Source organism: Odocoileus virginianus, chromosome X (assembly GCF_023699985.2).
Source record: "Odocoileus virginianus isolate 20LAN1187 ecotype Illinois chromosome X, Ovbor_1.2, whole genome shotgun sequence".
Classification (NCBI taxonomy): Eukaryota; Metazoa; Chordata; class Mammalia; order Artiodactyla; family Cervidae; genus Odocoileus; species Odocoileus virginianus.
The window spans coordinates 22,296,886-22,318,537 of NC_069708.1; the positions used below are offsets into that span (position 1 = coordinate 22,296,886).

Here is a 21,652-nt window from a genome sequence, read left to right on the forward strand (position 1 = left end):
CCTAGAGAACTAAATAATACTGGGGTGGGCCTCTCAGACAATGCTCCAGGATGACAATGAAAGGACATTTGATCATTCTTTTGTATTGCTTTTAAGCTTTAAAATAATCTCTATTAACAGAGGGTTAATAGTTTTATACATGAGTCTAAATCTTTGGAAATAAAATTAAGGTTCTAGGGGCTCACCTTTAGAATAGTGTGGTAGTACTTCTGTATTCTACTTTACACATGCATTCTAAAATAATAGTTTATTTACCTTTCAAACCAATCACAGGATCTTAGAAGTCATCTGAGATCCAGGCATCTCCTAGGACAGGAAGGTTTTCTTTCACAGTCTTGACAGGTAATCATGAAGCATTTGTGTACAGGAAGGAAACTAACATTACTGAGTGCCTGTTACGTACAAATTTATTTTCTCACAGTAATACATTACCTATACACTTAGCCACTTTCATCAAATAAATAGATCTCTTCAGCATAATTGCTTTGAATTATACCTTAATTGAAAAATTTACACACAGTATAATTTACCCTTTTTAATATACAGTTCAAGTTTTGACAAATACCTATGGTTGCAATTACCATCAAAACAAAATACAAAACAGTTCCAAGCATAATTTCCTCTTAAATGTCAATTAATCAACAAGTATTTATTGACTACTTATGTGTCCAGTAGTTACTGGTTAGTCTTTGGGGACAGCAGGAGAGTATAAAAAAAGCAGAAGTTAGAGATATTATATCTGTCTCCAAAGAACTTCCACAGTCTAAATCACAGGGCACAGTTGCACACATAGGAACCAAGCATAAATAAGCAATCTACTAGGTGATAATCTACATGACATGTGGGTTCTGGTATTGAGACTACCCCCATGTGACCCTGAATAAGCCATTTATTATTATTATTTCTTATCTGAGACCTTCTTTCCTCATTCATAACTAGAAGGGGTTGTCCTAGACAATCTCTTGGGTCTCTCCTAACTATAAGCACATGTAAATCAGGTAGTGAGGGTTCAGAAGTGATGATGGAAGGCTGGGAAGTTGAGAACAGCTTTATGACACTGAGGCAATTCACGGGTTGGCCCCTCAGAGTTAGTGAATGAGGTAAGTAGTGAGGGATGCGGGGTAGAGCTGAGAGATACAACCTGTCACAGGGGTGTGAAGGGAGCAAGTGAATGGATGTTGGTCCAGTGGAGCAAAAAAGAACTACATGGTGTCATTCTGGAAGACAGTCTTGAGCTCAAGCTTTGAATTGTTTGAGAGCCAGGGAGAGACATGAGGACTGGGAAGTTTGGTTGCTTACTGATTAAAGAGAGGCATGACACCATGATGACAGTGATCCACAATCTCTTACTGAAAACCTATCACAGACATGCTCTCTAGAAGCCAGGAATACAGCAGAACAAAATTTGCCCTTTCAGTTATTTCTTGCTGCGTGAAACAATTCACCCCAAAACTTAGTGGCTTAAAATAACAACCATTTTATTTGCTCATAATTCTCTGTGTCAGCAATTTGGGCAAGAATCAGCTGAGTGGTTCTTCTGCTAGTCCTTCCTAGAGTCCTTTACGAGGTTAGTCATCTGGCAGTATGATTAGGGCTGAATAAAGATGGCCTCACTCACATGTCTAATGGTTGGCTGTTGACTGGCCTTTCCACACCATCTCTCTTCCTCCAGCAGACTAGTTGGGGTTTCTTCACATGGCTGCTTCAGAGTTCCCAGGGAAAAGAGGAAAGCTACATGACCTCTTGAGATCTAGGCTCAGAAGTCACCCAGAGTTACTCATGCTGCATATATTGGCCAAAGCAAGTTACAAGAACAGCCCAGATTCAAGGAGTACCACCTCCTGATGGGAGGAGCTGGAAAGTCACACTGTAAAGTGGTATATATACAGAGATATAAGATTGGGTGGGCACTATCCCATTGGGGAATATAAGTGTTGAGCACATAGTCCTTGGGCCTTGAGAGATGGCAGGAACCACTGAGGTGAAAAAAAAACATGAGCTTCTGAGTGGATCCTGAGAAACATGCATATAGAACAAACAGAGGAATGTGCAGAACTTCAGGCAGAGTCAGTACAGACGGAGTGGCAGGATGACTCGTGGTATGTTTAGACTCTAGTGAATGTACACCTGGGTATAATGGGTAGAGGAGAGGATTTGAGACATTAAGTGGTAAGGATGATGGGAAAGGTTATACTTGGCTTCATACATACCTACTATGCAGTGAGCAGTGAGGGGTGCATGGTGGCCTAGTGGCACAAGTGGGTATACAGAAGAGGCCTTTAGAACCTGCATCTTTATGAACAGTCATTTGGAAGGAAGTTGAGTTGGACCTGGAGTGGTACAGATATCATAGCCTAGAAATCAGCCTAGAGATGGCTTCCCTAAAGACAAGTGCTTACATGGATTCTGCTCAAGGGGTTAAAGGGCATAATTGGAGTTTTTACAGGTAGGCTTATTTAGAAGTATAAAAAATGTTTATTCTGGATTTAATTGGTTATCCTCAGTCAGTTCAGTCGCTCAGTCATGTCCGACTCTTTACAACCCCATGGACTGCAGCACGCCAGGCCTCCCTGTCCATCACCAACTCCCGGAGTTTACCCAAACTCATATCCATTGAGTTGGTGATGCCACCCAACCATCTCATCCTCTATCATCCCCTTCTCCTCCCACCTTCAATCTTTCTTTCCCAGCATCAGGGTCTTTTCCAATGAGTCAGCTCTTTGCATCCAAAGTACTGGAGTTTCAGCTTCAACATCAGTCCTTCCAATGAATATTCAGGGCTGATTTCCTTTAGGATGGACAGGTTAGATTTCCTTGCTATTCAAGGGTCTCTCAAGAGTCTTCTCAAACACCACAGTTCAAAAGCATCAATTCTTCAGTGCTCAGCTTTCTTTATAGTCCAACTCTCACATCCATACATGACTACTGGAAAAGCCACAGCCTTGACTAGATGGACATTTGTTGACAAAGTAATGTTTTTGATTTTTAATATGCTGTCTAGTAGGTTGGTCATAAGTTTCCTTCCAAGGAGTAAGCGTCTTAATTTCATGGCTGCACTCACCTTCTGCAGTGATTTCGGAGCCCCAAAAAATAAAGCTGCCACTGCTTCCACTTTTTCTCCATCTATTTGCCATGAATTGATGGGACTGAATGCCATGATTTTGTTTTCTGTATGTTGATTTTTAAGCCAACTTTTTTACTCTCCTCTTTCACTTTCATCAAGAGGCTCTTTAGTGTGGTATCATCTGGATATCTGAGGTTATTGATATTTCTCCCGGCAATCCTGATTCCAGCTTGTGCTTCATCCAGCCCAGCATTTCTCATGATGTACTCTGCATATAAGTTTATCCTAGAGAGAGCTAAATTTAGACTCATCACACACACACACACATATCCCTCTCTCTTGTGTAAGATGCAAGTTTCACATGTGACAAGTAGGATACAACTGTTTACAGTCAAAGTTTTGTCTATATTTGAAAAGAAAAAAATCCTAGTGCTCCTTAATATTATAAGTGGGCAAGGGGTCGTGGATAAGGCTGGAAACCATGATGGAGCTAGGTGAAAGCTGCCTGCAGTTTTGACTGTAATGTAATCTATACTGTGAAGCCATGCTCTGCCCAGGCAGACTATATAGCTACACTTTTCACATTGGCAGCATAGGAAAATGCCAGTTTTCTTTTGACAGTCTGCAAAATGTGTATTTCTTTCCCCAAAATTACTGCTTTCCATGGGACTTATGTGGCCATTAGAATATGCTATGTGTAATTTTTTAACACAAAATGAGAAGTGATATTTGGTTTGTTAATTAAACAGCAGGCAGAAAATAACCAACAAGGACCTACTGTATAGCACAGAGAGCTATATTAAATATTTCGTAATAATTTATAAGGGAAAATAATCTGAAAAAGAATGTGTGTGTGTGTCTGTTAGTCACTCAGTTGTGTTCGATTCTTTGTGACCCCGTGGACTGTAGCCCATCAGGCTCCTCTGTCCATGGAATTCTCCAGGCAAGAATACTGCAGGGGGTTGTCATTCCCTTCTCCAGGGGATCTTCCCAACTCAGGGATCCAACCCGGGTCTCCCGCATTGCAGGCAGATTCTTAGCCACCAGGGACTGAACCCACATCTCTTATGTCTTCTGCATTGGTAGGCGGTTTCTTTACCATTAGTGCCACTTATATACATACATATATATGTATCTGAATAACTCTGCTGTACACCTAAAACTAACACTGGCTGATTCATGTCAATGTATGGCAAAAACCACTACAATATTGTAAAGTAATTAGCCTCCAACTAATAAAAATAATTGGGGGGAAAAACACAACATTGTAAATCAACTATACTTCAATAGAAAATAAAAACATCAGCAGGCTACAATTCTGTTTCAGGTATTTCTGAGAGATAAAATGTAGAGAATTTGAAGGCTTCCTAGCACCATGGGAGTGGCAGTCTAGGTGTAACCTTCAGGTCATGTATATATGAAATAAGTCACAGAGTAAGGAAGTATGGCATTAGGTGCCAAAGTGAATATAAAAGACAAGACTTAAAATGAGAGAATATGGTGTAGAGGATTACACCCAAATGAATGGCCTTTGGGGAAGTGGGGAATCTCTTGCTAAGCTAGAATTTCCAAGAATTTGGAATTGGCCCAGGCAGGACTGACTGGCAGGGCGAAGAGGACAGGATGATCCAGTTGTGAGAAAAGGCTCCAGGTAAACTGGAGTGCTGGAGTGTTGGTGGTATTGGTAGAAGGGAGGCAGTGAGGAAACAATTCAGAAATAATTTCCCAAACTGTTCCACCTAGTTTCTCTGAAATTCCAGGTGAAGAACAGTCCTCAGTTGATGGATTCTATCATGTGAAAACATGACAAACAACTAACAGACAGGAAAAGAAAGGATATTTAGGTTCCTTTTTGCATATACAGGGCTTCATCTACTATCTGGTAGGTGAATGGGTGGCCCTTTGTGAATACATCACAGGATAGGAAAAAGTTCTTCAAGGGAAAACACATCTCCTCTGCCCTTGGTGCTTGCTCAGACTGAGCCAGACCACAGTATACAGCAGTTATGCAAGAAAGGGACCTCCACTGCATTTTCCAATGACACAGTGTTCTAGGGAGAGAACTGAGTGGTCATGCTGAGTTTTTGCCAATTCTCTCCTCAATGTGCTCTTCAAAACTGGGGAGACTTCCTTTTAAAAGATGTATTTTGGGATCTGAGAAATCATAAATGGTTCATATCAAGGAGGTTCCAAGAAACCATGCCTCATTAGTGTCCTTAACAGTTAGCTTTTTTAAAAAGTATAAAAATAACATTTAGTGATTATCCAAATTATTTCATGGGGAAGATACTCAGGTTTATATATTTGAGGAGTGTATGGACATGGGGTTGGTACACAGCAAGCACTCAGAGTGTAAGCTGATTCTGAACTACCTGATTCTGAGCTTTTTGCAGCTTCTTTATAAAATATATCAATACACTAAATTTTTGGTGAACTGATTCTTTAACATTGGGAGGACAAGGAAAACCATTAACAGTGGGCATCTGGGTTGTCCAAAAGTGAGTCCAAGCTTCAGATATTATATAGGACTCCCATACATCTATATGTTCCTAAACTTTTTCACCACTAAGGACAACTTTTAAGATTTCACTCATAGACAACATGCTTTGAAGACATGCCTACCAAACATGCCACCCCTATGGATTATTTAATTTCTCCATTTTAACTGACTAAAGGTAAATGTTTCTGACAAGTAAAGGTTCTATTAAACATGAGATGATAATAATAATGTATTTGTTTGCCAGACACTGATCAACATTTTATTCTTAATATGCCATTAATTCCACACAATAATCCTGTGCATGCTAAATCACGTCAGTTTTATCCGACTCTGTGACCCCATGGACTGTAGCCTGTCAGGCTTCTCTGTCCATGGGATTCTCTCAGCAAGAATACTGGAGTGGGTTGCCATATCCTCCTCCAGGGGATCTTCCCAGCCCAGGGATCAAACCAGTCTCTCTTGTGTCTCCTGCATTGGCAGGTGTGTTCTTTACCACTAGTGCCACCTGGGAAGCCCATACTAACTTCATTTTACAAACAAGGAAACTGGGGAGTTCCCCGTCAGCCCAGTTGTTAAGACTCCACCTTCCAATGCAGAGGGTGTGGGTTTGATCCCTGGTCGAGGAACTAAGATCCCACAAGCCATGTGGTATGGCCAGAAAAAAACAAAACAAAACTCAATTAAAACTATAAAGAAACTGTGGCACAATGAGGTTAAACCCACTCGAGGTTGCATAGCTAGAAAAAGGCAAAAGCAAGATTTAAACAACTTGGCTCTTTGCTATTCTATCCAGTCTAGCATTCAAACTTTAGCTAACTAGTTTTACCATGAATGGCAGTGTAATCTCACCCTCAGGTATTCACCCTAGAAAAAAATGCAAATTTATGTGCACACAAACACTTGCATGTGAACTTTTATAGCAGCTCTACTTATAATCACCCAGAACTGGAAACAACCAAAATGTGGTACATTCATATAATAGAAGATTACTCAATAATAAAAAGGAACAAGCCATCTGAAACACACAACTTGGATGACTCTCAAAAGCATTATGCTGAGTGAAAAAAAAAAGACTCAAAGATTACATATAGTCTGACTCCATTTATGTGACATCAGAGTGACAAAACTAGTATGATAGAGCACAGATCAGTAGCTGCCAGGAGTTGGGGTGAGAACAGAATGTGACTGAAATAGGTAGCACAAAGGAATTTCTTGAAGTGATGGAATTGTTTTGTACCTTGATTTTGGCAGTGGTTACACTGATCTATATACATGTGTCAAAATCCACATAACTATACACATCCCCCCAAAAGTCATATATGCCATATGATAAAGAAAAAGGCAACAGGTCATCATCTTTTTGGTCAGTACTAATTTCTGTATTTCTCATTTATTCACAATAACCTTCTACAGTTCAACCTATCACCAACACTAGTTTTCAGGTTTAAAAATTAGAAGAGTTAAATTATAATGTGAAGCAAAGAACCATGATTAGGCCACACATCCAATCAGAATGATGACAGTTACCTCTAATAAATATTCCTTAAAAGTTAAATGAATTTGGGTGTTTATTTCCTTAAAAATAAAAGTATTTCACAGGACTTTCCTGAAGGAAGTCCAAGTTAAGATTCTGTGCTTCCTGTTTATAATAGCCAGGACATGGAAGCAACCCAGATGCCCATCAGCAGACGAATGGATGAGGAAGCTGTGGTACATATACACCATGGAATATTACTCAGCCATTAAAAAGAATTCATTTGAATCAGTTCTAATGAGATGGATGAAACTGGAGCCCATTATACAGAGCGAAGTAAGCCAGAAAGATAAATACCATTACAGTATACTAACACATATATATGGACTTTAGAAAGATGGTAACGATAACCCTATATGCAAAACAGAAAAAGAGACTCAGATGTATAGAACAGACTTGTGGACTCTGGGAGAAGGCGAGGGTGGGATGTTTCAAGAGAACAGAATTGAAACATGTATATTATCTAGGGTGAATCAGATCACCAGCCCAGGTTGGGTGCATGAGACAAGTGCTCGGGCCTGGTGCACTGGGAAGACCCAGAGGGATCGGGTGGAGAGGGAGGTGGGAGGGGGGACCGGGATGGGGAATACATGTAAATCCATGGCTAATTCATTTCAATGTATGACAAAAACTACTGTAATGATGTAAAGTAATTAGCCTCCAACTAATAAAAATAAATGGGAAAAAAAAAAAGAAAAAAAAGATTCTGTGCTTCCACTGCAGGGGGCATGGGTTTGATCCCTGGTTGGAGTACTAAGATCCCACATGCTATGTGGTGCGGACAAAAAATATTAAAAGTAATTCAGTAAACTTATTAGATGATATATTTCATATATCAATTTGCAGACTAAAACAAAAGTATGTAATCAAAATTAACTCTGGGAAGGAGAACGTGATGGAATGAGAGTGTCATAAGGATGTCATGGACAACCACGGCTCTTTCTACCACTTTTCAGTTTTTACTAGAATGCATTCATGCATACTAGTATAATTAAATACAAAAATTTTTTTAAAAATTAAAAAATCCTTCTCAATTAAAATGGACATGATTCCTAAGTTGCAATATACTTCCATCCACGGGGCTTCCATTGACTTCAGGCACCCCTTGGTTACTCTATTTACCAGGTTAGGTTTGTATTCTACTTAACACTTAGTGCCTCACTCATAACACAGTGGGCATTCGAATATTAGCTGAACTGAAACGCACCTGGAAATGTGGAGAATAAAAATGACAAACACGTGGTCACCAACAAACCCTATACTCTAGAAAGGCTAAATCATGCTCTAATCTTGAATGAAGCAAATTATTATTGAGTGCTAACAACAAAGTCAATAATTACAAAGGCACACACAGAATTTTGGAAGAGAGCAAGACAAACATTTAACATACTGCCAGTGGTATAGAGGTTTTTGAAGTCTAAAATAGGCAGAAACCAAACCAGAATCAATTATTCCTGGCTCCCAAACCATACAACTATAAAATTCAAGGGTATGAGAAAAATAAAAATACGAGGAAAAAACTAACCTGCACTAAGTTTCTATGGGCTTCACACTAGACATTTATGTAGAGTAAAACTTACTTTGAGGACTTAAGTGTCAGTTTGGTCATGTAAAGTATTGGGAGGTCATCATTTCCACCTTTTCAACAAGAAAGAAGCTAGATCCACTGAAAATCAATGACTCCTCTTGATATGTCCAATGGCCCTATCAGAGAAATGAAGTCACAGGGCAAACCACCATCCTACTATCTGAAGAGATTGGTGCCTGCAGGATCCGAACGTGTAAGCTGGTAGGAAGATTAAACTAGATATTCTGACAAATTACTGGAGACCAGAGTATGGAAACATCATGAGAGTATGAAGTTCCTGGGCTCCACATTGTGGGGGTGGGGTTTCCCATCCTCAAGTTTTACCAAAAGGAATCCCACAAGGTTCCCACAGGGAGGATTAGCTTCCACCAAGGTGCTGGTTGGCTGAGGAAAACTGCACTCACTGTAAAATCCACTCAGATTCCTTTCCTTTATCACATAGAACAAAAGGCTTAACATGCAGGGGCTTGAGGGGTGGACTTAAGATCTCTGGCTTGAGGATACTGGTGGATACTCAGTGCAGCTGGGAGAAGGAACAGAGGTAAAAGAAAAAGAAGCTCCACCCCTGGAAGAGGGGCAGGAAATCTTGTGAAAGACACACTCAAGACACACTAAAGGCAGTTCCAGCACCTGCCTGAGAGTTAATCAAATCATCAGAGAACTCCTCCTCCCACACCAACCAACAACTGGCAAACCAGCTACTGGGTTAGCAATGGTGGAATATAACTGGGAGGGCTATAAGAGATAGCTCTTGGGAAACAGCACAAAGGAAAAACCCAAAGCTAAGCAGAAGTCAAAAAGAAGGTATCAGTAGAAGAATCAGAAATCTCTGGTGCCCATAGCAAAAACAATCATGGAACACAGGCCAACTCCTGACTAGATTAATTTAAATCCCCACACTAAAAGCCTAGCAGAAGGAAACTTGTGTTCTCCTGCCCTGTTCAGCTTTCAGCTTATTTATGAGGTATAATAAAATGCAGGAAGATATTCCAAATGCCAAAACAATCATCAGATCCAGACTCAGTATGACACAGAAGTTGGGGCTATCAGAAATGAAATCTAAAAGAATTATGATTACCATGCTAAAGACTAATGGAAAAGGTAGACAATATGCAAGAGCAGATGGATAATTTCACTAAAGAGGTGTTAACTGTGATAAAGAATCAAATGGAAATGCTCAATAAAAAAACAGTAAAAACACACCATGCTCAACAGCAGAACTGACACAGACAAGAAAGAATAAGTGAACATAAAGATTAAGTTTACTGATCAGGTCAATAAAAATAAAAACGAAGAGAAACAAAAGAGGAAAAAAAAATAGAACACAGCATTCAAGAACTGGGGGGCAATATCAAACAGAATAACATACTTGTAATTGGAACCCCAGAAGGAAGAAAAAAAAAAGAGAACTGGGCACAATAATTATTTGAAGAAATAATGGCCGAGAACTTTCAAAATTAGTGACAGACAACAAACCACAGATACAAGAAGCTCAGAGAATATCAAGCAGCATAAATATGAAAAAAGAAAGCCACACCTAAGTAAATACAAAGTGACTGAAGGGAACCAGAGGCAAAAAGACAAATTACTATGGAGGAACAAGGTAAGAATTACAGCAGACTTATCAGAAACCATATAAGCAAGGCAACAGTGGAGAGAAGAAAAAAGTGTCAACATTCCATGAAAATTTCACATTCCGTGAAAATGTCCTTCAAAAGTGAGGGAAAAAGAGACATTCTCAAACAGAAACAAAATATTTACTGACAGTACATCTGGCATAAAAGGTAATGTTAAAGGAAGATTCTTCAGGCAGAAAAATTATGAATGAGGTAGGAACTTGGATTAGCATAAAGAAATGAAAAGCACTGGGAAAGGAATAAACGAATGGAGAATACATTTTCTTTTCAAAATGTTTTCAAAAATGAGGGACTTCCCTGGTGGTCCAGTGGCTCAGACTCCACACTGCCAACACAGGGGGCCTGGGTTTGATCCCTGGTCAGGGAACTAGATCCCACATGCTGCAACTAAAGAATTCACACACTGCAATGAAGATCAAAGACTGTGCGTGCAGCAACCAAGACCTGGTACAACCAAATAAATTTTTTTTAAATGTTATTAAAAAATGTTTGAAAAGCCAGGTTCCCAGATACCAGCCAAGGGTCAATCTTTCAAGCAGGCCTTCTAAAGATAGCAGCCTTAGGCCTGCTATATTAAATCTTTTCAGTGTGTGTGCATAATAAGTCTCTTCAGTCATGTCCAACTCTTTGTGACCCCAAGGACTATAGCCTGCCAGGCTCCTCTGTCCATGTGATTCTCCAGACAAGAACACTGGAGTGGGTTGCCATGCCCTCCTCCTGGGGATCTTCCCGACCTAGGGACTGAACCCACATCTCTTCCATCTCTGCATTGGCAAGTGGGTAATTTACCACTAGTACCACCTGAGAAGTCCTTTTCAGCACAAGAGGGTTAAAAAAAACCCTGAAGCTAACATCATACTTAATAGTGAGAGAGAAAATCCTTTCCAAGATTGGATCAAATTAAGGTTGTCCTCTCTTACCACTACAATTCTGATAAAGAAGAAAAAATAACAGTATTCATATTACCTGATTTCAAGAATCCTATGAAGCTATTGTAGTCAAGATAGTGTGGTAATGGCAAAGTGATAGACATACAGATCAATTCATCAGAATAGAGATCTCAGAAACAGACCCACACAAGCATTGTCATATTTTTGACAGAAGTACAAAAGCAATTCAATGGAGAAACACAGTCTTTTCAACAAATGGTTCTGGAACTACTGGACATCCATACACAGGAAGATGAACTTTGACACACACTCATTTTCATGGCTGGTGGGAATGGAAAATGATAGAGAACCATTTTGGAAGATAGTCTGGCAGCTTCTTATAAAAACTCTGCAATCCCACTCCTAGGTATTTACACAAGTGAACTGAAAACTTATGTCCACACAACATGTTTATTCAGATTTACTCATAATTGCCTGGAAGCAACCAAGTTGTGTCCTCAAACAGGTAAATGAACAAACTGTGGTACATCCATACAATGGAATGCAATTCAATGATAAAAAGGAAAAAGTATTATTAGATGAATCAAGTAAAAGAAGACCAAAAAAGGCTACATATTGCATCTATTCCATTCATATGACATTCTGGAAAAGGTAGGGCTATAGTTAAAAATTCAGAAGTATGCTATTCTGAGGCATTTCTAGGAAACAAAATTGGCTGGATATATTTTTTAACAAGGATAGTTCTGACCAGGTCAATGGAAGTTCATATCACCATAACCATATACCACTTCTTTTTAGATAAATGTCCTTAATTTTTAAAATAGGGTAATATATTCACATGGCTTAAAATTCCAAAAGTATACATAAAAGTTTATGCAATGAAGTCTCCTTCCCTCCCTCTACCCCGGCCATGTGTGCCCCAAAGCTCAGTGTCTTGAATATCCTTCCAGAAATATGTTATGCTTATATAAGCAAAAATGCATGTATTACTGCCCCACTATTATACACAAATGGTAGTATACAATATACAGTACTCTATTTCTTGCTTTATTTTTCATTTTGTACATCTTGAAGATCATGCAATATCAATGTAATAGTCTACTGTATAAATCAAGCCTTGATTGATCCTTAGGCTATAACCACTCTTTTGCTATAATAAGCAATACTCCAAGTTATATGCAAGTATTTGTTGAATTCATTTCTACAAGTGTTTGCAGGGTCAAATGATATGTGCATTTATAATTTTGATGGCTATTTCCAAGTCACTGACTTTTAAAATATCAGGGATTTTTAATTTTTATCCTAAGAGGAAAAAAAAAGAAACTGAGATTCTATCACCAGGCAATTTTCTAAGATGTACAAAATACAGTCTTCTACTCAGTTTTCCCCATGTGCTTACTAGGATCCAGCTGAATTTTCATGTAACATATTTATTTCAGGCCACAAACCGGTTGCAAAGCCTATTTCAGGTATGTAAAAGGTGTTACTTCTAAAATCATCACAAGCAAAGGCCAAAGGCTGATGCCCCAAATTACTAATCACTGGCCACTAACTCTATAGTACAATGGTGGATTCTTCACTGCAACCACACAGAGATTTTTAGGTAAAACTGTAACTCACATAAAGGTTATGAAGAAAGGCTGCAAATGTTTCTCTCCTCTTTCAGGTAGTGATGGATTCCCAATTAACTATCTTTTTGCTTGACCTCAAAACCTAGTGCAGTCTAGCACATTACAGTTTTTGTGCTAAAGCCTGAACTGGAGGTTGAGGAAACCCAGGGGCTCCTTTGATAATAGCCATATAAGATCAGTGAGCAACCAAGCCACTCATGAGAATATATCTTGAGCCACACTGTCACCCTTTGGCTTCCTTCCACAAAAACCATCACTCAGCTTCAAACTCGATAAAAGAGAGATGGCACAATCATATTATTTAGTCTCAAGAATACACTACTTTGGGACTTCCCTCGTGGTTCAGTTTAACCACTGTGCTTCTAATGCCAGGGGCACAGGTATGATCCCTGGTTGGGGAACTAAGATCCCACAATTCTGTGTGGTGTGGCAAAAAAATACACTACATTTACAAGTAAGTGTTTAAAATGATTTATCAAAGGAAAAGAGATTATATTCATTAATAATTAACATGCATTACTGCAGTAATGGTCCTCAATTTTCTCACATCTTGTGTCCATGCCTTGAAGGGTCCCCTCCCACAATGACTCTGGGCTTGGCCAAGGAACTTCTGTGGTTTGACTGATGGGACAGTATCAAATGTGACACAGACAGACACTTGAGAAGTGCTTTTGCTTTGGTGCTTGCTCTCATCTGCTACTCTTTGTGGCTTTGAGACTATGATGTTAACCAAGTCCAAACTAGCCAGCTGGATGAGGGACCACTTGGAGTGAGGATGAGCCATCCCAGTTTAGGGCTTCCTAGACCAACCAGCCTGGCAACTACCAGATGTATGAGCAAGGCCATCCTAGATCATGCAGCTAACCACCCTTCCTCCCCTTCTCCAAAAAAAGTTAACTGACACAGGCTACTGCAAAGTAAGTATGTCTATGGTCCAATATATATGGAAAGGGGAAGAGAACACTGATCTTTCCCCATGAAGTTTACTCTGCACATAATAGTTCCAAACAGAAAAACCTGCAGTAGCTGGATGAGAGTAAATATATAAGTATCGAAAAAATTCCTGAGTCCTCCATGATTCTCACAAATTCGCTGTCTGCCATCACAGATGGCACACACTAAAACACATACACACACACACAACACAAAAAATTTCTATTTAGTCAATGAAGCATCTTTATCATGATATATTTAAACCAAAGCCTTATAGTCAACAGTTCCACTTCTAACATGAGCTCAGGTTTCCAGGAATTACTTTTTGTTTCAATTCTACTTGTTTCCCCATTTGACAGGGCTTGGTGAAAGCTGAAAGAGCTCCCTCAATGCAGCAGCCTAAAAAGCATCAGGTAATATGAGCCCAATTAAACCTTCTTCTAGAAGCATTCCACAGGACCAGCTTCTTCCAGCATCACAGCAACTCTTTTTAGCCATGTTAATGGTGGGCAGTAAAAACTGTTTAAGATCTACACATTTGGGCCAGAAACACTGCCTCTATTGGATCACTAAGTGAGACACTAAAAGGGAAATGACTCTCTTAAGCCACTTTTGTTTAGGTCTCAGGAGATGACTTTCTGGATTCACACACACACACACACACACACACACAGAAACACACCTTCTAGCAGCCTCCTACAGCCCTTGGAGTAAAACACAAGCTCCTTAACGAGGTCCCCTAAGACTCTGTCAATCTTCCCCAGCCTATCTCATCTCTTTCCCCAGGTCCTAGCCAAACCTCTTTGGATTTTTTCCACCTCTCTCCCACCTCAGTGCCCTTACAACACCTGCTGTTCCCTCTGCCTGGCAATCCCTTTTCTCTTTAACCCTGCGCTTACCTCTTCCTTGCTGTTTGACCTTAGGCGAGTTACCTTTGCTTCACCTCTGAGCCTCATATCTCAGAAGATACCCTGTGATAAGCACTTAGCACAATGCTTAGCACACAAGAAATGGTTAACAAATCATCACTGCTGTTATTGCTATTATCTCATAGTAATCTTCATTGCAATTTAGTACAATTAGTAATTAGATATTTATTTGTAGAAAAATAGAAACACCTCCTTGGATTTCACCTTAATACCTAATCCCTTTCATGCTATTTCCCCCATAATGCAATTCTGGAAGGGAAGATGAATGTTTATAGAGCAATTATTACCTCAAAACTGTGTTTTGGCAGAGGAAGAAACTGAGGCACAGTGAAGTTAAGTAACTGGTCAAAATCAAGTGATGGATTAAAATCCAAGTTGGCATGACCCTACAGCCTGTGCTGTATATGACACCAAAGGTTTCTTTAACTCATGAACCTTGTTAACTAAGAGCAGCAAGCATCAGAAAAAAAGGAATCTTCACATTTACATACTTCTCAAACGACTCCCAGGTATCTAACTCTTCAAATCCTTAACCAGCCTGATGTTCCAGTCAGCCATGTAAATTCCTTCAGCAGAATACTCTTTCCCCTTGACTGAGATGGTAGATTTCCTTACCTTTCCACTGGATGTTGAGCTTTCAAGGGGATGAATATCTTTCACCTCTTATACCCCTAGAAAAGAGGTTTGCTAAATAAATTAAAATGTTGGCGAATATATAATAAATACAAAGTTGGGGAGTGGTGGAATGAATTTTCATAAAAATATTCAAGTTTGGCACAGCTAAAAACAAACTAGACAAAAATGACAACAAAAAGGGAGTTTATCTTAACCACTCTTACAATTGATAATGATTTCTATATCTAGCACCATAGATTTCATGTTAGTTACAAATGTGTATTTTACAACTTTAGGTAGACCACTCACCAATATTCTGCTATACCCAGCAGCTGCACTCGAGCCACCCTCATGAGCGGATGCCTTTGACAAATATCTCAATGGTTACTTTCAAATGGGTCATAAAAGAAAACAGAGCAAATGATAAAGCAAATGGGAACAAACTGTTAATAAATGGTAAGTTTGAGTAAAAGGAATACAGGAGTTCTTTGTACTATTTTTGCAACTTCTCTGTAATTATATCAAGATAAAAAGTTCTATTATATCAAAAAAAGTTCTGAAATTTTGAAATAAAAGATTTTTCCCAGGAGACTGAACATACAAGGTACTGGTCATGCTGGTACCATATTACCTTGTCACCTGTTCCAAAAAACACACTCCAGAGTTGTGTTTCCTGGCCTATCAGTCAATACCAAAGGACAAAAAACCCCATGGGCAACAGGGCTCAGCCACTGCTTCTGGGTTGGGACAGAGATTAAATTATTTATTGCTTGAAGAGTACTAATGAACGCATAGGTATCTCCTATTGGACAAAGCTCCAGTACTATTTCCCACACCAGGCACCCTACTTTCTTCGGTCAGCTACCCTCTGAGTCCTTACTTTCCTTTCCCCAAGCTCAGTTATGGGGCCAGGCAGATTCTCCTCAGGACACCTTCTTGCTCACTGTTCCACCCACACAAGAGAAGCACAGATACAGATCTGATGCTAAGAGCTTTGCTGCTATTGTCTATGGAGAGACTTACAGGGAGGAAGAAAAAATAACCCTGGGGGAGTCACAAAGATTCCAGAAAACAGAAAACTCAAAGCAGTAGTTACTTGGTCTGTAACGACCACTTGCTAGCACCCTTTTATTCATTCATCACTTCTACCTACTCGTCCTAGACCTTCCCCATTCCCCAAACCAGAATGCTTCAGCTTTCCTAGCCACTGTAAGTGGGACAACAGGTAGAAATTTGTAATTCATTCAAGTGTCCCCATATTAGCCATTTCAGAAGAGTGCCACATGGGTGTCACTCAACACTCAACCCTCACCTATAAGGTGAGACAAATAAAGGTCATAGTAAGTTATCCTCTGATGAGATTTTCTTAATGTAAACCAGCATATGATCTCTACCTTCCTCAGCTCCTGTTTTGTGTAAGCTCTATGAGAAGGTAGATGCATTATGTCCTACACAATGTTCAACCTCTGTATCCCTGATCAAGGCTTATTAGAGCCCTCTGTTTTGCCATGTCTTCAAAAACACCCAATGCCTTCTGCCTCTTGCCTCCCCCCAAATATTTGCTTAGTTCCAGCCATACCTCAAAGTAGTATGCAGAAAGAAGAAATGGCTTTGTGTAGCTTAGGGGAGAAATGGGTTGTTAAGAGTTGGTGGAACACAAAGGAGAAAAAAGACAAGCATTACCAAAGGAGATCATATTCAACCTACAACCTTCAACATCCTTTGTTCTTAAATATTTTAACTTTCGCTAACCCATACAACTCAACTATGAGGGCCATGCACCATCATCTGTCCTGCTCCTGGGAACCTTCTCTACAGGCCAAAAGGTGGGTCACAGGTGCCCCTCAGACTGCTTCCAAGTCACTCCTGGCAGCCAGCTGATCACAAACACTTCAGGAAGGACAAAGGACACTTCAGGGGAGGCCCTTCTTCACTCTCCCCTACCTGTGACCAAGATTCACCAACTCACGGCAACATGACTCAGAAAAGTGGGAGAACGCAAGTGTAGGTTCTAGAACCAGACAAGGACCCCTGAATATTTCAGAAATGACTCGATGAAGAATGCAAGAAACTCTGTCAAGGCACCAAGACTAGGTTACAAGCACTTCTCTAGCAAACAAAACTGTAGAGAAGAGCATAGTTGAAGAAAAGGTATCAATGATGGTAGCTAACACTGAGAAGATCTCATGTAATTCTTTCACCCTTGGAGAGAGTTTTTACCCTCTTACAGTTCAAGTATTTAAATTCAGAGCTCACTTTAGATGAAAAAGAAAATGACATGTTATAAAGGTAGATAGAATGCCTGCCTGCTAAGTCAAATAGGACCCTGTGACCCTATGGATTATAGCCCACCAGGCTCCTCTTGTCCATGGGATTCTCCAGGCAAGAACACTGGAATGGGTTGCCGTGCCCTCCTCCAGGGATCTTCCTGACCCAGGGATCAAACCCAAGTCTCCTGCGTTAGCAGGTGGGATCCTTACTCCTAGACTAAACAGAAGAGGGGGAAAAAAAAAACTATATCTATTTTCACTTATCCACATGATGCTATAAAAGCATGAGAACTACACTATTCAAAGGGTACAGAGGCCTAGGATCCACATTCCCATTGTTTACAGATGTTATGAAAGTAGTAAATAAAAATACAATGCTTTGTTCAGGCCGACTCCTTTCTCACCCCCACCCCCACCCCACCCCCACCCCACCCCCACCCCCCAGGCTGACAAGAAATGGCTGCAGGGAAGGTATTTAAGAGAACTACTCCGGGAAAGTGGATTCTGGGTTGCTTAAACTAAGCCAAGATATTGTGCAACCAGTCTTTACCTAAATTATTTTCCATTACTTTGCCAGTTTAGAGAGAAGCAGACAGTTATCTTTATCAGAGAATGAGGTCGCCTTTCCCTCCAGGCCACTGGAATCACCATCAACACTGTTTTGATTTCTTACACAATCAGGCGCGCGGGGGGGGGGGGGGGTGGGGGGCGAGGAGACCCGCGGGGGGTGGGGCGGACACGGAGCATCTCATCCTCAGTTTCACAGATCAACGGATCTCACATCGAAAACAACCCCATGAACATCTGAGAGCATGGATTTCCTTGCATCTCAGAAAGTCAGAGAAGCGGCCAAACAAGTTTCTTGCCAAATGCTTAGGAGCTGCATATGTCCCAGGGCTACACAATAATACCAACTTTTAAACATGCCTTCACATACCACCATTATGGTCCCACACTCGAGGTCCCTCCCCCGCTTTCCCCCCTCACAAATAATAAACGCAGGTTGGTTACCGCGTGCAATTTAAAGCTGGACTTCACCGAAGCAGTAGCTCCGAAAAGCGAGAGGAAAAGATTGGAGGCAGACTTTTTTGTTTTTTAATCGATATCCCCACGAAGTGGGGAATAAAACCAACTCAGTCGCTGGAGAAAAGTTAACTTTGCCGTGCCCAGCGGTGGGAAATTTTTCCCGTAAGATTCGGAAAGCCCTCCCGTTTTTCCCACCCCCGCCCCCCGGACCGCCCGGCACTCGCCGGTCGCTGCGGCCCAGGACCGGCAGCTCTGGAACAATAACGCGAGGGGGAGGGAAAGTTCGTCAGCCCGCGGGACGCCGGGGCTCACCAACGGCGGGACCACGCCGCCGCCCGCACCGCCCGGCCCCCAGTCTCTGGGTCTCGGTTCTTCCCGCCCCTCAAGAGCGAAACAGTCAGGGTGCGCCCCCGCTCCCTGGAGCATCCGGCCCCAGGCAGCCCGGAGAGCTGGTCCTCCCGCCGCGGGTCGGACCACGGGAGCCCCGAGAGCAGGCAGTGAACCGGGAGGGAGGGGGCGCCAGGAGGGGGCACCGGAGGCAACGGCCGCAACAGTTATGGCGCTCAATTTCTGCCCGAGTGTAGCCGCAGCCGAACACGGCCGGCCGCCCCCACCACCCACGCCCCCGGGCCGGCCACCCAGCGCTGCCCGGAGCCGGCCGAGGAGCCACCGGGCACTTTACCTCAGCCCACACATGCCCTCGGCCCCAAGGCTCTGGGGACGCCGGAGGCCGCCGCCGTGTGGAGCCGGACGGACCCGGAGCGCGGCGAGGTTCGTCTGGGACGTTGCGCTCTGTGGCGCCCGTTTCCACTCCCTGAGGCCGCCACTCCCGCTACCCACCCGACGCGACGCCCCCCAAGCCCGCTCGCTCCGCGTCCAGCGTCAGCGGCGCCTACCTTGGCGCAGCGCGACCGCTGCTCCTTCCCGGCTCCACACTAGGGCCCGGCAACGTGCCGGGCGAGTCCGGTAGAGGTGGTAACCGCCCCCTGAACCGCTCGCTTTCTTCTCTCCCCTCCCTCGCACCTGCCCCCTAATCTCCTCCCTTACCCCCCGCCCTCCGCCCCGCCGCCGGATCTGCCGGGGCCGCCCCCCACGCCTCAGCTCCCGCCCTCGGCCCTCGCCCGCCCGCCCGGCCCGTCAGGCCTCAGCGCTGGGCAGGCGGTTGGGCGGCGGCGGCAGCGAAGGAGGCGGCAGCGGCAGCGGCTGAAGCGGCGCGGAACACTATTGTATTCCTGACACTGTGCGCTCCCACGCTCCGCCTCTTCCCCTTCCTTCCTTCTCCACCGTCTCCCCAACCTCCGCGTTCCACTCCAACCGCCCCCCCACCCGCAGCCAACCGCCGGCCGCGCTCGCCCTACCCGTCTCTGGCTCCCTGCTGTCCGACCGCCCCGACCGCCGCGCGCTCTTCTGGCGGGCCAGGCGCAGTTTGCCACCGCCGCGCGCCTCGAGGCTCCGCCCACCTGGTGCTCCCGCACGCGCCGCGCGGGGCTCCAGGTGGGTTCCTCTCAGCTCCTGCTGGGTGCGCTGCAGCCTGGAGGCGCCTCGCCACCTCTGAGGGCTGGAGACGCCGACGACGGGGAGGTGCCTGGGTTGTGTTGAAATACTACCTAAGCTTTTCATGGCCCCTTTCAACTCTGAAGTTCTATAAGTGGACCCTCCTGTATGCAACTCGTTGTCGGTCACTATTGATTTAAGCCGTTTGCGCTTGAATTACACCTATAATAATATTCAAGCTGAAGTGGCTATTCACAGAATAAATTTATTCAGTTGCAGGCACAAGTGGGTTATGAGATGTGGCTTTTTGATGAGTCAACTTGGTTAGGGTACGGCCCCCAGTTATTCAGTCAAACACTAAAGAAGGTGTTGCTGTGAAGGTATTTTCGTGTAATTAAAGCTCCTGATCAGTTGACATAAAGTGAGGGAGATTATCGTGGATAATCTGGATGGGCCTGGTCATTCTTTTCTGACTGCATGCCCTGTAGATTTTGGACTTGCTTAGCCGGCCCCACATTTGTAAGCCAATGTCTTCTAATTAATGGATGAATAAAAGTGTGACTGTGTGTGCATCTTTGTGTGACTATCTCTGGTGGAAAACTGACTCATACAGATGTTTAAGCAACAGACTCTTTACCATGAACTCATAATTGTCATTTTCATTCACATTTCTAGGCTAAACAAAAATGTGGGCTCTTTTTGTATTTTGTCTGTTTGCAATATTAAAGATGTAGTTCTATTTTGTAATGTGCAAATATGTGAATTCTAAAATATTCGTGGTCCTTCAGACTTACCTCATTTACTTATTATCCTCCTTTTATTTACCTCAATATTGCTGGACTGTGCTGTGCTTAGTCGCCCAGTCGTGTCCGACTTTTTGCGACCCCATGGACCCCATGGACCCCCACCAAGCTCCTCTGTCCATGGGGATCCTCCAGGCAAGAATACTGGAGTGGTTTGCCATGCCCTCCTCCCAGGATCTTCCCAACACATGGATGGAACCCAGGTCTCCTGCATTGTTGGCAGATTCTTTACCAGCTGAGCTGCCAGGGAAGCCCTACCTCAATATTATACTTAACTTATTTTGAAATAATTATAGATTCACAGGATCTGTAAAAAAGAAAAAAAAGTATTACAGAACAGTCTCAAGTACTCTTCACCCGATTTTCCCCAATGGTAATATCTTACATAACCAAGATATTGACATTGGTACAAGCCACAATCCTTACTCAGATTTCACCAGTTTTAAATGCACTCATTTCTGTGTCTGTGTGTATAGAACTGTGCAATTTTATCACATGTGAATGGAATCATACCTTTTGAAACTGACTTTTCCTCTTCACTCAGCATCATTTCCTTGTGATTCATCCAAGTAGTTGCACATATCAATAGATCATTCCTTTTTATTGCTGACTGGTAGTATTGCTATGGATGTACTACAGTTTAACTATTCACCCGTGGATGGGTATTAGGATTGTTTTCAATTTTTGTGTATAAGAATAAAACTTCGATGAATATTCATGTAGAGTTTCTTGTGTAAA

At 42.4% G+C, this 21,652-nt stretch overlaps 1 protein-coding gene across 1 annotated transcript in view; it reads right to left on the reverse strand.

The window, feature by feature from the left end:
• The window catches only part of JADE3 (jade family PHD finger 3), a 136,318-nt gene extending 116,277 nt beyond the window's left edge, over window positions 1-20,041 (reverse strand). Inside the window, exon 1 of the mRNA XM_020871659.2 lies at window positions 19,976-20,041. The gene's annotated coding sequence lies outside the window, so the exon portion shown is untranslated. The remainder of the gene's footprint in view (window positions 1-19,975) is intronic.
• Between the last annotated feature and the right edge of the window lie 1,611 nt (window positions 20,042-21,652).